Here is a 16,565-nt window from a genome sequence, read left to right as displayed (position 1 = left end):
TCTATCTGTGAAAGCAGTCATCGACAATATGTAAATAAGTAAGTGTGGCTGTTCCCATTCAACATTATTTCCAAAAGATGGTTTTAGTGTCTGACCTGCAGGCATAGTTTGCCAACCCCTGACCTGGAGAATCAGATAGTCCCTGAAATTAAAAGATGCTTGCTCCTTGGAAGAAAAGCTATGACCAACCTGAAAGTGAAAGTGAAGTCACTCAGTCCTGTCCGACTCTTTGTGACCCCGTGGACTGTAGCCCACCTGGCTTCTTTGTCCATGGGATTCTCCAGGCAAGAATACTAGAGTGGGTTACCATTTCCTTCTCCAGGGGATCTTCCTGACCCAGGGATCAAACCCAGGTCTCCCGCATTGGAGGCAGAGGCTTTAACCTCTGAGCCACCAGGGAAGCCTGACCTAGACAGCATGATAAAAAAAACAGAGACATTACTTTGCCAGAAAAGGTCCATCCAGTCAAAGCTATGGTTTTTCCAGTAGTCATGTATGGATGTGAGAGTTGGACTATAAAGAAATGGGAGTGCTAAAGAATGGATGCTTTTGACTTGTGATGTTGGAGAAGACTCGTGAGAGTCCCTTGGACTGCAAGGAGATCCAACCAATACATCCTGAAGGAAATCAGTCCTGAATATTCATTGGAAGGACTGATGCTGAAGCTGAAGCTCTAGTACTTTGGCTACCTGATGTGAAGGGCTGACTCATTTGAAAAGACCCTGATGGTGGAAAAGATAGAAGGCAGGAGGAGAAGGGGATGACAGAGGACGAGATGGTTGGATGGATCATCGATTTGGTAGACATGTGTTTGAATAGGCTCCAGGAGTTGGTGATGGACAGGGAAGCATGGCGTGCTGCAGTCTACGGGGTGGCAAAGAGTTGGACATGACTGAGTGACTAAACTGAACTGAACTCACCTGGAGAATCAGGTAATCCCCAGGGGACCCTGCCAGAAAACACTCAGATACGGTGAAAGAACATTCAGTAATCCCTCTGGTCTATTTTTTCTCAGCACTGTGGGTATTTTTCTTAGCAGTCTTTCCTTTGATCATAAATAATCTCCAAAGATTATTTTTGATCACAAAAAGCTGGCCTCATTGTGTGTGACCCTAATTCATTTACATAGTTTCAGTAAAAATTGCTAATTTATGCATATAAGCCACATTTTAGCACTGTCAGCAAATCTAGAGTTTGTAAGGCCAGGAAGTTAACTTCTGTCTGAAGAAATGGAATAGTTTCTATTATTTTTCATTGCTCTCACTGTTTCTTTTAGTTTAAGGCCATGGAATCAAACCCAATGTCTATAAATACTGGTGAAATTCTCTCTCCTCTGACTAAGGTTCATGGCCAGCCAAGAAGTAGCCTTCCTTACTACCTCTAAGGATTGGAAGCTTTAAGCCAAGGGGTCAGTAAACTTTGTGTAATGGACCAGATTGTAAATACTGTAGACTTTGAGGCTGTAACACCTCTGTTTCAATGACTCACTCTACTATTGTAGACCCATCAACAATGGATGTGTTTGTGTTCTGATAAAACTTTATTTACAAAAACAGTTGCTGGGCTGAATTGGATGGGTGGCCATGGTTTGCTAACCATTGCTTTCAGTCATAGACCAGGTACTAGCCTAAATATCTTAGGAAGTAGAGGAGAGTAGACCAATATTCAAAGATAAATTTAACATTTTAACAGAGAGTAAACCTAATTCTAGTTATGCATCAATATAGTATTTGCTGCTAAAGGGATCAAAGCTCTTTTAAAAGAATCTTTTGAATAAGTTCATCAAAATGAGCCACTTTTGGCAAAATGTTAGCATATTTTGTTGCTTCTTTTCAGACTCATTATTTGCACGTATCATAATCCAAGGAAAATAAAATCACCTTCTGCAAACGAAATTCAGGTTTTTCTCATCACTGTATATACATATATTTAACATTTTAGAAGGGCCAGTCATTTAATTTTAAACAAAACTATCATACTTTTTCACCTAAGCAAACAAGAACATCTAATGACCTTGCATACTAAGTTGTACCTATATGCTATTATTCCTCCTAGTAGAGCATGCATGAGAGATCAAATTGCCAACATCAGTTGGATCATCAAAAAAGCAAGAGAGTTCCAGAAAAAACATCTACTTCTGCTTCATTGACTACATCAAAGCCTTTGACTGTAGATCACAACAAACTGTGGAAAACTCCTCAGGAAATGGGGAAAGCAGACCACCTGACCTGCCTCCTGAGAAATCTGTATGCAGGCCAACAAGCAACAATTAGAATGGACATGGAACAACAAACTGGTTCCAAATTGGGAAAAGAGTATGTCAAGGCTGTATATTGTCACCCTGCTTATTTAACTTCTATGCAGAGTATATCATGAGAAATCCTGGCTGGATGAAGCCCAAGCTGGAATCAAGATTGCCGGGAAAAATATCAATAACCTCAGATATGCAGATAACACCACCCTATGGCAGAAAGAGAAGAAGAACTAAAGAGCCTCTTGATGAAAGTGAAAGAGGAGAGTGGAAAAAGTTGGCTTAAAGCTCAACATTCAGAAAACTAAGACCATGGCATTCGGTCCCATCATTTCATGGAAAATAGATGGGGAAACAGTGGAAACAGTGAGAGGCTTTATTTTCTTGGGCTCCGAAATCACTGCAGCTGATGACTGCAGCCATGAAATTAAAAGACACTTGCTCTTTGGAAGAAAAGCTATGACCAACCTATACAGCATATTAAAAAGCAGAGACATTACTCTGCCAGCAAAGGTCCATCTAGTCAAAGGTATGGTTTTTCCAGTAGTCATGTATGGATGTGAGAGTTGGACTATAAAGAAAACTGAGCACCGAAGAATTTATGCTTTTAAACTGTGGTGTTGGAGAAGACTCTTGAGAGTTCGTTGGACTGCAAGGAGATGTCACCAGTCAATCCTAAAGGAAATCAGTCCTAAATATTCATTGGAAGGACTGATGCTGAGGCTGAAACTCCCATACTTTGGCCATCTGATGGAAAGAATTGACTCGTTTGAAAAGATACTGATGCTGGGAAAGATTGAAGGCAGGAGGAGAAGGGGACAATGGAAGATGAGATGGCTGGATGGTATCACAGACTCAATGGGCATGAGTTTGAGCAGGTTCCAGGAGTTGGTGATGGATAGGGAAGCCTGGCTTGTTTCAATCCATGGGGTCACAGAGTCGGACATGACTGAGCAACTGAACTGAACTGAGAGCATTCATGTATGGTAAATAAAACTTTTTACCAAACTATGTAACATCTGTTTCACAGAAAGAATTGGGAGGTAGGTGACATGTCAAATATAATCATTTTAACAAAATTGCAAGCTCATTTTACATTTATAGCGTAACTCTTGCAGCCACACATATCCTGCTTACACCTTTTTAACCTTTTAAAGCAGCAAAAATGAACACTTTTGTTAACATTACTTAGGGATATATACACTCCAAACTGCATAAAATAAAGAATCTACAAAGTAAACATTATATATATATATATACACACACTCATATATATAAGTATTTTTTTCTTGATAGTATTATCTTAGAAATTAGTCAAATAGTCAAAGATTGTGTACATTGAGCAATTCAATGAATGTTGGTTTAAGACCTTAAAGTCACCTATGAGATTTGGTAATTACGTCTAAATTGACATAATTACTATTAATATGAATAGTATTATATTCATAATATAATTTGTCAGAGTTACAATTCAGTTTTAACACATACTTTTATATTGTTCAGAATCTGAAGCATTTGTGAGAGTACTTTAAATTTCTGTATTTAGTAAATCAGTATAAGACGTTTAGGAAGATCACATTCATCAAGAAAGTAAAAAGAAAGGGAAAAAAAAAAAAAAACCACCTACATCTTCCTTATAGAAACAGTGTGCATTTGTATATACTTCATACTGGTAAAGTCAGGGAAATAAATATAGGTGTTTTTAAAGCAAATTTATTGTACCAATCTGATTTGCTCGAGGATTCATTTTTATCATCTGAGCTTAGCTTCTGATTTAGCAGTTTCTATGAGACATTTTCTTTTCTTTAAATGTTAGCATGTTTAAAACATTAGAAGTTCAGTTCTTTTTAAAGTTTCTAGTAACTGTGAGACTATGATATTTAGATAAGTTTATTTAATTTGTTTATTTTTTAATTGAAGGAAAATTGCTTTATAGAATTTTGGAGAGATAAGTTTATTAATGTTCATAAATCAAAGAGAACAGAGCACATTTACTTTAAGGGACTTTGTGATTAAATTTATTATCAAATCCTGTATATTAATACACATAATGCACTTATGTGCAGGGACACACTCGTGTGTGTGTATATACACACACATATACATGTATGTCTCTGGAGAAGGCAAAGGCACCCCACTCCAGTACTCTTGCCTGGAAAATGGCATGGATGGAGGAGCCTGGTAGGCTGCAGTCCATGGGGTCGCTAGGAGTCGGACATGACTGAACGACTTCACTTTCACTTTTCACTTTCATGCCTTGGAGAAGGAAATGGCAGCCCACTCCAGTGTTCTTGCCTGGAGAATCCCAGGGATAGGGGGGCCCGGTGGGCTGCCGTCTATGGGGTCGCACAGAGTCGGACACAACTGAAGCGACTTAGCAGCAGCAGAATGTAAACTAACTGGCCGTCTCTGTCAAATATAACTTTCAAGAAGCTAAAAGCCAGGTTTCTCAGGCAAACGTGAAGTAAGCATGTGTTAAGATTTATGCAACTCATTAATGATAGAGCCGGCTAGATGATAAGGTTTTCTCTAATCATCGTTTAAATATTTACTGGCTCATTTACATGTTCAAAACCTTCAGGAAACCGTTATTTTCTTTGGTTTCTTGCATCTGATAAGCATAGAAAAAAAAAAGGATGAAGAAAATCATGGATTTTATGGAAAACAACATTCACAACAAATTTTCTGTCTCCTCATCAAGTCTTTTGATGACAAATCCTGAGTTCTTTCTACTGTGCTGTAACCATCTCTGCCATGACACAATGCTTGTTTTCTAGGAGCCTGTAAAAACTTTGGAAACATGAACAAATAGTGAATAAATGAGGAACCCAAGGTAGACATACAGTGGTCACTGTGGGCTGACTTGGTCAAATGATTCATGTAATGGGCAGGAACAGAATGGATTCTGAGAGTCAAAAGTCCTTCAGTAAGAGATATTCAGAGGAAATAGAAAGGGTAGAATTTCATCTGTAGTATATTGGGGGCAAGATTTAGGACAAAAAGAAAGTGAATGCTCAACTGATGGCCCCAGAGTTGTCCTTTTGTGTTTTTTTACCCACAGTAAAGTTTTACTGTTTCAGAAGAACAATTGAATTATAAAATATTCCCTGTAGATCTGTATTATCTACTTCTCACTTCTATTGTGAAAGCTCCAGACATAAGAAAGTGGCAAATTAATCCACAAGCCTTCTCTCCCAAATGTGAAATAACTTGGTATATAAGCTTTAAGACAATCCAAGAAACACCTCATTTGAAACTTTGTCAACAATGAGAAAGCAAAAGAAGAGCTTGAGTTCAAACAGACTTTTCTGCAAAACTTTAAAAAAAACAAAGGAAGAAACCATCTTCTAAACAAAGAGCTTAATACTGAGTAAACTGAGTCAGAAATTGAGTAGATCTGTAAGTCCAAGTGGCCAAATTGACTTCAGACTTCAACTTGTAAGAACTTGATTAACACTAGTTCTTAGGTGGGTCAGATCAAGGTAAACATGCAATGTTTATGGCGAGTAGGCAAGGAGGGGTGATGGGATACAAGTAATTTGTTGATCAGAAGCCTTTCTTTTCTTGTTCTCATCTTTACAAGAGAAAGGAAATAAGATCTCTTGATAAGGCTCCTATGGAACCACCTGCTGTGAAGCTACTCTTAAAAATACAGAAGCGCTCTTCATGTGAAAAGTTAATAGCAGGTAGGATAGAAATCTTTTGTGGTGTGGAAGAATATTTTTCCAAGAATATGAAACAGATATGACTTGAAGTTTCTTTTCATCAAAAAATGTGAAGTTTAAGTTTTGTATTATTGTAGTTCTCCTGTCAAGTCCAAGTTTAGGCATTCCAGCTAAATTTTTAAATTTCCCATTGGTTGTAGTCAGAGCCTGTAAAGGACGTTGATTATGGCCCGTGATAAAGAGATGAATTCATCGATGACTTATGGAGAATCTTTAATGACAGGGGTCCTGTTGGCTCAGGATTTCCTGATTCGGTAGGTCTAAAATAGGAAATCAGCATGTATTTTTCAATACTCTTTAGAATTTCTGTTGCTCCACAACTTTGGGGACCATGACCTTGGGGCTGTGGGAACAGAACTGAGGATATAGATTAGTCTGCTTGTCGTGGAGTATGTCTTCCAGAGGATTGCAGAGATGAGTTTTAGAGACAGGAGAGCAGGAGGAAATTAGATCAAGAGAGGGGAAGGATGGTAAATTTGATGATGCATGTAGAGAAATTTGGGGAAAAAAGATCTGAGGGATTATAGTTTGGGCTATAATGAAGATAGCATAGAGATTTTTCAGTTAGCCTTGAGATAATCAAGATCAAGCTCTTGCTACAGAGCTGCAGCCTGGTAAGACAAACTGGATGTGGTGATGACTCTGAAATTTCCTTCTCCTCCTCAGGAAGAAGTGCATCAGGTACACTGTACACACACCCACTGCGGTGAATATTCCCTGGCCATCGGATCATGGTCAGATACCAAACAATATCTGACAAGCATTCTTTCCCACTTGCATATAGTACCTTCCTGAAAAAAGCTCAAGTTTGGGGGGAAAAAATAGGTAAAGCACATTTTTTTTTTTTGTATCATCTTATAACTCAATACTTGATGTACCTTAATTGAATTTTCTTGGTAAGAACATGTGAGAAACTGACAAGCAAGTCAAGTAAGATCACTAGAGCGGGCATGTGCTCGTTAACTAAGAAAATTAGACCTTTTGATGCCTTGTAGTGGCTTGAATCTTGTTCCTCCCCACGAAAAGATTTGTCCATGTCCTTACTGGAATGCAAAAGTAGGAACTCAAGAAACACCTGGAGTAACAGGCAAATTTGGCCTTGGAATACAGAATGAAGCAGAGCGAAGACTGATAGAGTTTTACCAAGAAAATGCACTGGTCATAACAAAAACCCTCTTCCAACAACACAAGAGAAGACTCTATACATGGACATCACCAGATGGTCAACATCAAAATCAGACTGATTATATTCTTTGCAACCAAAGATGGAGAAGCTCTATACAGTCAGCAAACACAAGACCAGGAGCTGACTGTGGCTCAGACCATGAACTCCTTATTGCCAAATTCAGACTTAAATTGAAGAAAGTAGGGAAAACCACTAGACCATTCAGGTATGACCTAAATCAAATCCCTTATGATTATACAGTGGAAGTGAGAAATAGATTTAAGGGCCTAGATCTGATAGAGTGCCTGATGAACTATGGACTGAGGTTCGTGACATTGTACAGGAGACAGGGATCAAGACCATCCCCATGGGAAAGAAATGCAAAAAAGCAAAATGGCTGTCTGGGGAGGCCTTACAAATAGCAGTGAAAAGAAGAGAAGCGAAAAGCAAAGGAGAAAAGGAAAGATATAAACATCTGAATGCAGAGTTCCAAAGAATAGCAAGAAGAGATAAGAAAGCCTTCTTCAGTGATCAATGCAAAGAAATAGAGGAAAACAACAGAATGGGAAAGACTAGGGATCTCTTCAAGAATATCAGAGATACCAAAGGAACATTTCATGCAAAGATGGGCTCGATAAAGGACAGAAATGGTATGGACCTAACAGAAGCAGAAGATATTAAGAAGAGATGGCAAGAATACACAGAAGAACTGTACAAAAAGATCTTCATGACCCGAATAATCACGATGGTGTGATCACTGACCTAGAGCCAGACATCCTGGAATGTGAAGTCAAGTGGGCCTTAGAAAGCATCACTACAGACAAAGCTAGTGGAGGTGATGGAATATCAGTTGAGCTATTCCAAATCCTGAAAGATGATGCTGTGAAAGTGCTACACTCAATATACCAGCAAATTTGGAAAACTCAGCAGTGGGCACAGGACTGGAAAAGGTCAGTTTTCATTCCAATCCCAAAGAAAGGCAATGCCAAAGAATGCTCAAACTACCACACAATTGGACTCATCTCACACAGTAGTAAAGTAATGCTCAAAAGTCTCCAAGCCAGGCTTCAGCAATATGTGAACCGTGAACTTCCTGATGTTCAAGCTGGTTTTAGAAAAGGCAGAGGAACCAGAGATCAAATTGCCAACATCCACTGGATCATGGAAAAAGCAAGAGAGTTCCAGAAAAGCATCTATTTCTGCTTTAATGACTATACCAAAGCCTTTGGCTGTGTGGATCACAAGAAACTGTGGAAAATTCTTCAAGAGACGGGAATACCAGACCACCTGACCTGCCTCTTGAGAAATTTATATGCAGGTCAGGAAGCAACAGTTAGAACTGGACATGAAACAATAGACTGGTTCCAAATAGGAAAAGGAGTACGTCAAGGCTGTATATTGTCACCCTGTTTATTTAACTTATACGCAGAGTACATCATGAGAAATGCTGGACTGGAAGAAACACAAATTGAAATCAAGATTGCCAGGAGAAATATCAACAAACTCAGATATGCAGATGACACCACCCTTATGGCAGAAAGTGAAGAGGAACTAAAAGGCTTCTTGATGAAGGTGAAAGAGGAGAGTGAAAAAGTTGGCTTAAAGCTCAACATTCAGATCAGCAGATGAATGGATGAGGAAGCTGTGGTACATATACACAATGGAGTATTACTCAGCCATTAAAAAGAATACATTTGAATCAGTTCTAATGAGGTGGATGAAACTGGAGCCTATTATACAGAGTGAAGTAAGCCAGAAGGAAAAACATAAATACAGTATACTAATGCATATATATGGAATTTAGAAAGATGGTAACGATAACCCTGTATACGAGACAGCAAAAGAGACACTGATGTATAGAACAGTCTTATGGACTCTGTGGGAGAGGGTGGGAAGATTTGGGAGAATGGCATTGAAACATGTGAAATGTCATGTATGAAACGAGATGCCAGTCCAGGTTCAGTGCACGATGCTGGATGCTTGGGGCTGGTGCGCTGGGAAGGCCCAGGGGGATGGTATGGGGAGGGGGGAGGGTGGAGGGTTCAGGATGGGGAGCATGTGTATATCTGGAAAAAAAAAAAAAAAAGAAGAAGAAAAAAAAAAAAGCTCAACATTCAGAAAACAAGATCATGGCATCTGGTCCCATCACTTCATGGGAAATAGATGGGGAAACAGTGGAAACAGTGTCAGACTTTATTTTTGGGGGCTCCAAAATCACTGCAGATCGTGACTGCAGCCATGAAATTAAAAGACGCTTACTCCTTGGAAGGAAAGTTATGACCAACCTAGATAGCATATTCAAAAACAGAGACATTACTTTGCCAACAAAGGTCCGTCTAGTCAAGGCTATTGTTTTTCCTGTGGTCATGTATAGATGTGAGAGTTGGACTGTGAAGAAGGCTGAGCGCAGAAGAATTGATGCTTTTGAACTGTGGTGTTGGAGAAGACTCTTGAGAGTCCCTTGGACTGCAAGGAGATCCAACTAGTCCATTCTAAAGGAGATCAGCCCTGGGATTTCTTTGGAAGGAATGATGCTAAAGCTGAAACTCCAGTACTTTGGGCACCTCATGTGAAGAGTTGACTCATTGGAAAAGACTCTGATGCTGGGAGGGATTCGGGCAGGAGGAGAAGGGGACGACAGGGTATGAGATGGCTGGATGGCATCACTGACTCGATGGACGTGAGTCTGAGTGAACTCTGGGAGTTGGTGATGGACAGGGAGGCCTGGCGTGCTGCGATTCATGGGGTCGCAAAGAGTTGGACACGACTGAGTGACTGATCTGATCTAATCCCAGTCCATGTCCTGGAATCTGTACATTTGACCTTATTTGGAAGAGTGGTCTTTGCATGTAGTTGAGCTAAGGATCTTGGGATGGGATCACCCTGGATTATCTGACATCTGGCATCTCTGTGAGAGAAACACCGAGGAGAGGCCAGGGAAGAAGGCAACGTGAAGACAAGCCAAAGTTGGAGCCAGTCAGCCCCAGGCCGAGGAACACCTCCTGCAGAAGATGCAGGAGACAAGATTTCTCATCTAGAGCCTCCAGAGTGAGCATGACCCCATCAATATTTTGGATGTGTACTTCTCACCTCCGAAACTGGGAGAGTATCAATTTCAGTTGCTTTAAGCCGCTCAGTTTGTGGTCATTTGTCACAGCAGCTGTGGGAAACTATGCATGTTCTTACTGCTCATCTGCTAAGTGAAGTGAAGTTGCTCAGTCGTGTCTGACTCTTTGCGACCCCATGGACTGTAGCCTACCGGGGTCCTCCATCCATGGGATTTTCCAGGCAAGAGTACTGGAGTGCACTGCCATTTCCTTCTCCAGAGGATCTTCCTGACCCAGGGATCAAACCCAGGTCTCCTGCATAAAGCGTAGGCAGATGCTTTACCGTCTGAGCCACGAGGCAAGTCAGTTGCTGAGTCATGTGCATCGCTTTGTGACCCCATGGAGTATAGCATGCCAGTCTGTAGTATGCACAGGAATATGCATGCTTCTATCATAAAAGTTTGGACGTGGTTTTGCCTCAATACTGTCTCCTGCAACATGTATGATGGAGAAAGAAAGAGAGATAAAGCCCATGAGGATATAAGCAAAGGTCTCTAATTACTTGGAACGTCAAGTTCCCGTGAATTGGGAGGTGTGCCTCCTGAGGGCCGTGGGAGGAGATGAGATGCTGTTAGTGAGGTGGACTCACTAGTCACGTAGCCAAACACAGAGGAAATGGCAGAAAAGAAGCGGTGGAGGAAGTAGAGCTTTAGAGAATTTCAGTGGCCAATCCAATGACCGAATCTGTCCTGGATTTATTCCTTGGGAAGGGAAGTTTCATAGGGATATAAAGCTCCCATGACCCTTCTAATGGGAACCACGTGTTAGAGAGGACTATGACTGCACCTTTATCTTAAAAAGCAGGTGAGTGGAAGGGTCACAGTATCCAGTTATATACTCAATGCTTATTCATTAAACATTAGGTGTCAGTTTTTACCAAAATATCTGTCCAATATATCACTGTGTCAGGCAAAATTGAAATGCTTCCAGAAGGGATAATTGCCAGGAAAGAAAAAGAGGCTTGGAAGAAATCTACATTTGGGCGTGTTTATTCAACATTTTCCTTTGTTGAACGGCCAGAGGGAACATTTCTCCAAACAGGCACCTCAGAAAGATTAAGGCTTGGGTCTCATCAAAGCCAGATAAACATAGGAAAGAAACCTAGACAGGAGAATTGTCTTCAAGGTCATATTTCTTAAATTTGCTTTACTGTTTATTTAGTAGAGGAGAGGACATGGGATTTCTGTTAACAACTGTATTAAACAGAATTGGATACTCAGTTTTTCATTGAAGTGTATTTGATTGACAGTGTTGTGTTAAATGCTGCTGTACAGCAAAATGATTCAGTTATATGTGTGTATATATATTTTTTTTAATATATTCTTTTCCATCATGATGGTTTATCATAGGATGTTGAGCATAGTTCTCTGTGCTCTGCAGTAGGACCTTGTTTCTTATCCATTCTGCATATAGAAGCTTATATTTGCTGGCCCTAACTTCCCACTGCATCCCTCTCCCAGCCCCTCCTCCTTGGCAAACAGCAGTCTGTTCTCTCTGTACGTGATTCTCTTTCTGTTTTGCAGGTAGGTTCGTTTGTTGATTTCAAATGTTTTAAGGAAACTCTTCTGCTTACTAATTTACTTCCATTTGCTAAAACAGAATCAATATGCATGGAAAAACCAGGAAACTTGGTAAAGTGTTTTCTATTTCTCCATAATTGTTCTCCACTCTGCTTTCATTATTTCCAAGGAGTGGACAAGTTCTTGGGACACACATAAATGGCTTAAAAGGCATGTAATTTTAAAAATCATTAAATTTTCGTAAGCTCTATTACAGCCTGCGTTGTTGTTTAGAACTCTGGCTCTCCTCGATTGCCATGTGAGTGACACAAAAAAATACTCAACAGGCAAGGTCAGCACTGAAAGGGAGTGTTTTAAAATGTTAGTTCCACATTTGTCTCCTTCTGCTGCTTTAGAAGTGATTTGTCATTGACCAGTTACGTGAGAGGTTGTGCCTGGAAATGAGTAAAGTGAGGCTACCTTTTGCCCTTTTGTTTTTATAGACAAACAGCTGGGGCAACAGCCTTTCCTTCTGCCCCTCATTCTGGGTCTGGGTCTAAGATCTCTGTCTGCTTTCACCAAAGACTCGCACTTACCTACAAAGTAAAGCCTGTGAAAAATGCCCTCCTTGTCCAAATCTTCTCCATCCTTTAACACACGGTGCCCATCCTGTGAATTCCAATAAGCCTTTCACAGTGCTGTAATTCACACTATCTTTTCCTATCAAGGTATTGCAACTCTGGCTTAGGTGTTAACTTTGAAACCACACATTAACATTTGCTACTAAAACTCTGAGTTTACCAAGTGCTCATCATCAACTCCGTATATTAATCATGATGAGAAAACTTTGAGGCAGCGTTTATTATTATTTCAAGATCATGGCACTTGAAATGATTTCCTCAAGCTCACAAATGCAGTGAGCAACTGCCCCAGGATTCTAACCTGAGTTTTTCGTTTATTTATTCATTCACTCTGAACATACAGTTCATACTGAATTCAGAATACATTCATACTGAATATATATTCAGTGTGAAATTCTGTATTTCAGTGATTTCTAAGGTGTGTTTTTGGGTTACTGTTTACATTTTAACATTTCCAACACTGGTATATGGTGTTTAATTGGCACGGTTTTTGTTTTTCAAGAGTACAAAATACATGTCATATCTTACACTAATGCTACCGTATATTAGATTGAGTATTTATTTAATAAGGGCTTACCATATGCCAGGAGCTGTGCTGCGCACAGAAATAAAACCGTGAGCAACGCAGCCATAATTCCCACTCCCGGGGCGTTTCCAATGTTTTACTCGGCATCATTACACCACCCAACCCTAGCCTGTTCTAAATCGTTTTCTATTTTGTCCCATGTGTTCAAAACAACAGTCATAACAAGATTACAGGCCATTTGAGGAGCTGTGGCTGGCCAAATTGAGTGCAACCCTTGATATCTTTCCAGTGTATCTTTTTTTTCCTGATGCCTGTCTTGACTTTCCACACCAAACAGAAGAGGTCTCATGTGGTAGGATCATTATATTGATCCATATTTTGACAACATCTTTTCTAGAACTTGGGGAAATCACAGCTGGGCCAGGGATGGGGGATTCTGCAGTTTTGCTACACTATTCACTTATCAGAGCTTAGGATTTGATGCCTTAGGAACACTCTAGTAGTTAAGAGCTTAATCCCTGTGCCCCCCACCCCCTAAAACTGGCCCCAAATGCCACTACCACACTGCCACTGCCCCTGCCCCAAACAAGACAAAATGGAAACAGACTCTGTTTCTTTATAGTAGGTTTACTTTGGCAGCTGCTGCAGGATCAAACACAGTGAGGTCCTGAGACAGTGTAGCCAGAAAACGTGCAGTCCAGCCTGGCTCTCCCGCTAGCCAGCTGTCAGTCTTGGAACCTCTATTTACTTGTCTCTGAAATGAATGTGTCAGACCGAATAATCTCCAAGTCCCTCCCGGCTCTCCCAGTGCAAGAAGTGGAGGCTCGCCAAGGCTAGGTTTCATTTTTCTATCACATACCTCTGATTAGGGATAACTATTCAGCAGATGCCGGTCCCCCAACAACAGCTGGCTAAGAATGGACTCTGGGAGGTCCCATGTCAGCAGGACGAGTCTCGGCTTTCACGATTATTTATTAACCACCGTAGTGCATGAGGCAGAGGAGCCTGGGGACCTAACACTCCCTCTGACCCCATGTCTCCTGGTGAAGGAAAGGGAACATGGGAAAATCAGGAGGGATGATGGTGGACAGAGAGTCTTCTGTTACAGAGATCCATGTACAATCTCTGTCTCAGGACCAAGTAAGTGACTGGTGTGTGTGAACAAGCCACAAATTCATCTTCTAAGACAGGACTATCCTAGGGACCTCAGGGGAAGTCACCACTCATAATTAGAATAGAAATACAGACTCACAATTTTACTGCTTTCTTTTTGTTTATCTTAATTCTTGAAGCGAGAAGGTACTTGTGTGTATGCGCCATTATTTGAAACTGTACTCCCTAGGAAATAACTAGATTGCGTTATGTGTGGGGAGGCTGCATTTTTTTGTAAGGTGTGGTCTGGACATCTCATTTCTGAGAAGGGACCAAGGTGTCAGGAATCCTTGGTAAAACTTGATGCTGATGAAGTGACTGATGACTTCCAACACAGCCTTGCTCATTGAAGGCTGTGATGAAGAGCAAATGATACCACCCAAAGACAAACAAAAGCCAATCAAAGAGTTGGGAGGCGCCTTGAAGATACTCTGGTCCGAACATTGCATTTTAAGAACATGGTGAAATGACTTTTCCAAGCTTGGGTGATTCTTGCACTTGCATCTCTCTGATCTCAGTTCAGTCTCCTAAGCCCACCAGTGCAAGTCCCAGAGGATGTGTTCATGTGAAGGAATGAGGTGCCGAACACTGCCATCAAACAAAGGTGCCCAGGATGTACACACATACCATCATGAAGTACTGAGCTGGGAACAGATGTTGTCTAAGTATCTCAGGAGTAGAGATGGGGAAGGAGGTGGAAGAAATGGAAGTTGAAAACACTTTAATCAATTGAAATGCAAAACTTGAATGTTCCCTGAGACTTTTGCTTTGGTGTGTTTTTTTTATCTTCTCAAGTAAGAAGGAGAAGTAACTTTGTTTTGGTGGAAAACCTGCCAGACTTGATATCAGATACTCAGGTTCTAGTTCCAGTCTTTAATTTGCCAGCTTGGGATTCACATGGAGCTTAGTGAGCCATTCTGTAGTATCTGCCATAAATGCATGGACAAAAATTCCCAGTGGGCCTCTCTATATCACGCCTGTTATGTCATAAACATGATATACTTAATATATGTATATATGTACATGTATGCACACATATATCTATTATATTCTCTCTCTCTGTCTACACACACACACACACACACACACACACACATATATATATAATGATATATACTGTTATTTAGCTATTGAGTTGTGTCTGATTCTTTTGCAACCCCATGGACTGTAGCCTACCAGGTTCCTCTGTTCATGGGAGTTCCCAGGCAAGAATACTGGAGTGGGTTGCTGTTTCCTTCTCCAGGGGATCTTCCTGACCCAGGGATTGAACCCACATTGCCTGCACTGGCAGGTGGATTCTTTACCACTGAACCACCAGGGAAGCCCATGATATATATACATATATTATATATTATGTATATATATCAATACACAATCAACATAGTAACTGCATGTTAATATATAATAAAAATATTAACTGTACTTATAGTCTAAGATAATATATGGGTTATTTTCTTTTTCTCTATATATGTTTCTATGTCTATTTTTTTGACAAATAAAATTCATGACAGTCACATATTAGTGAGTATAAGCACTCTCAAATCCCCTTTCAAACAGGAAAGACAGCATATACTTGCAGAAATAGCTGTATCATTACAAAAGATGATATGGCATGCCTAGCATATAGTAGTTGCTCAGGAAACATATTTTCATTCCCATGATAGACCTTGCATGAATCACTAATTTTTGCTATCTCCATTTCCTCATCAAAGAAATGCGGATGATAATAAAAAGACATAAGGCAGGAAAAATTAAATGTGATTAAAAAGTGCTATGGAAGTGAAAGGCAATGCTGTAAGATATAAATTCTGAATATAATGATATAAACAATTTAAAACTACCATTGAAATTATAATGCGGTGCTGCACAAATTGGCATAAAATGAAGCCCATCCACAGTAAACTACCACTCTACCCTCATCAGAATGGCTACCTTTTTTTTCTACGTGATAATACCAAATGCTGGCAAATGTGCAGAGAAACTGGACCACTCATACATTGCTGGCAGGAAAGTAAAATGGTACAGCCACTCTGGAAAACATTTTGGCCCTTTATTGTAAAACTAAATATGTGATTACCATGTGAACCAGTAATTACACTCTGAGGCATTTATCCCAGTGAAATTAAGCCTTACATTTACACAAAAATCTGCATATGAATGTTCCCAGCAGCTTTACTCATAATAGCCAAACACTGGAAACAATCCGCTCCACGTGTCTTCAGTGGGTGAAAGGTCAAATGAGACATCCAGACCATGAGTTACAACTCAGCAATAAAAAGGAATGAACTGTTGATACACGCAACAACTTGGATGAATCAGTGATGTATTACATTGAGCAAAAGGAAATCCTTGCCCTAAAATGCCAAACTTAAAAATTCATATATTGTGATTCTATTTATATTATATTAAGCATTCTTGCAATGACAGCATTACAGAACTGGAGAACAGATTAGAAAGTGAAGGGGTGAGAAATTAGGGAGGGGTTTGGGGGGTGGATAT

Source organism: Bos javanicus, chromosome 27 (genome assembly GCF_032452875.1).
Source record: "Bos javanicus breed banteng chromosome 27, ARS-OSU_banteng_1.0, whole genome shotgun sequence".
NCBI classification, from domain to species: domain Eukaryota; kingdom Metazoa; phylum Chordata; class Mammalia; order Artiodactyla; family Bovidae; genus Bos; species Bos javanicus.
Note: the sequence above shows the minus strand (reverse complement) of the source record.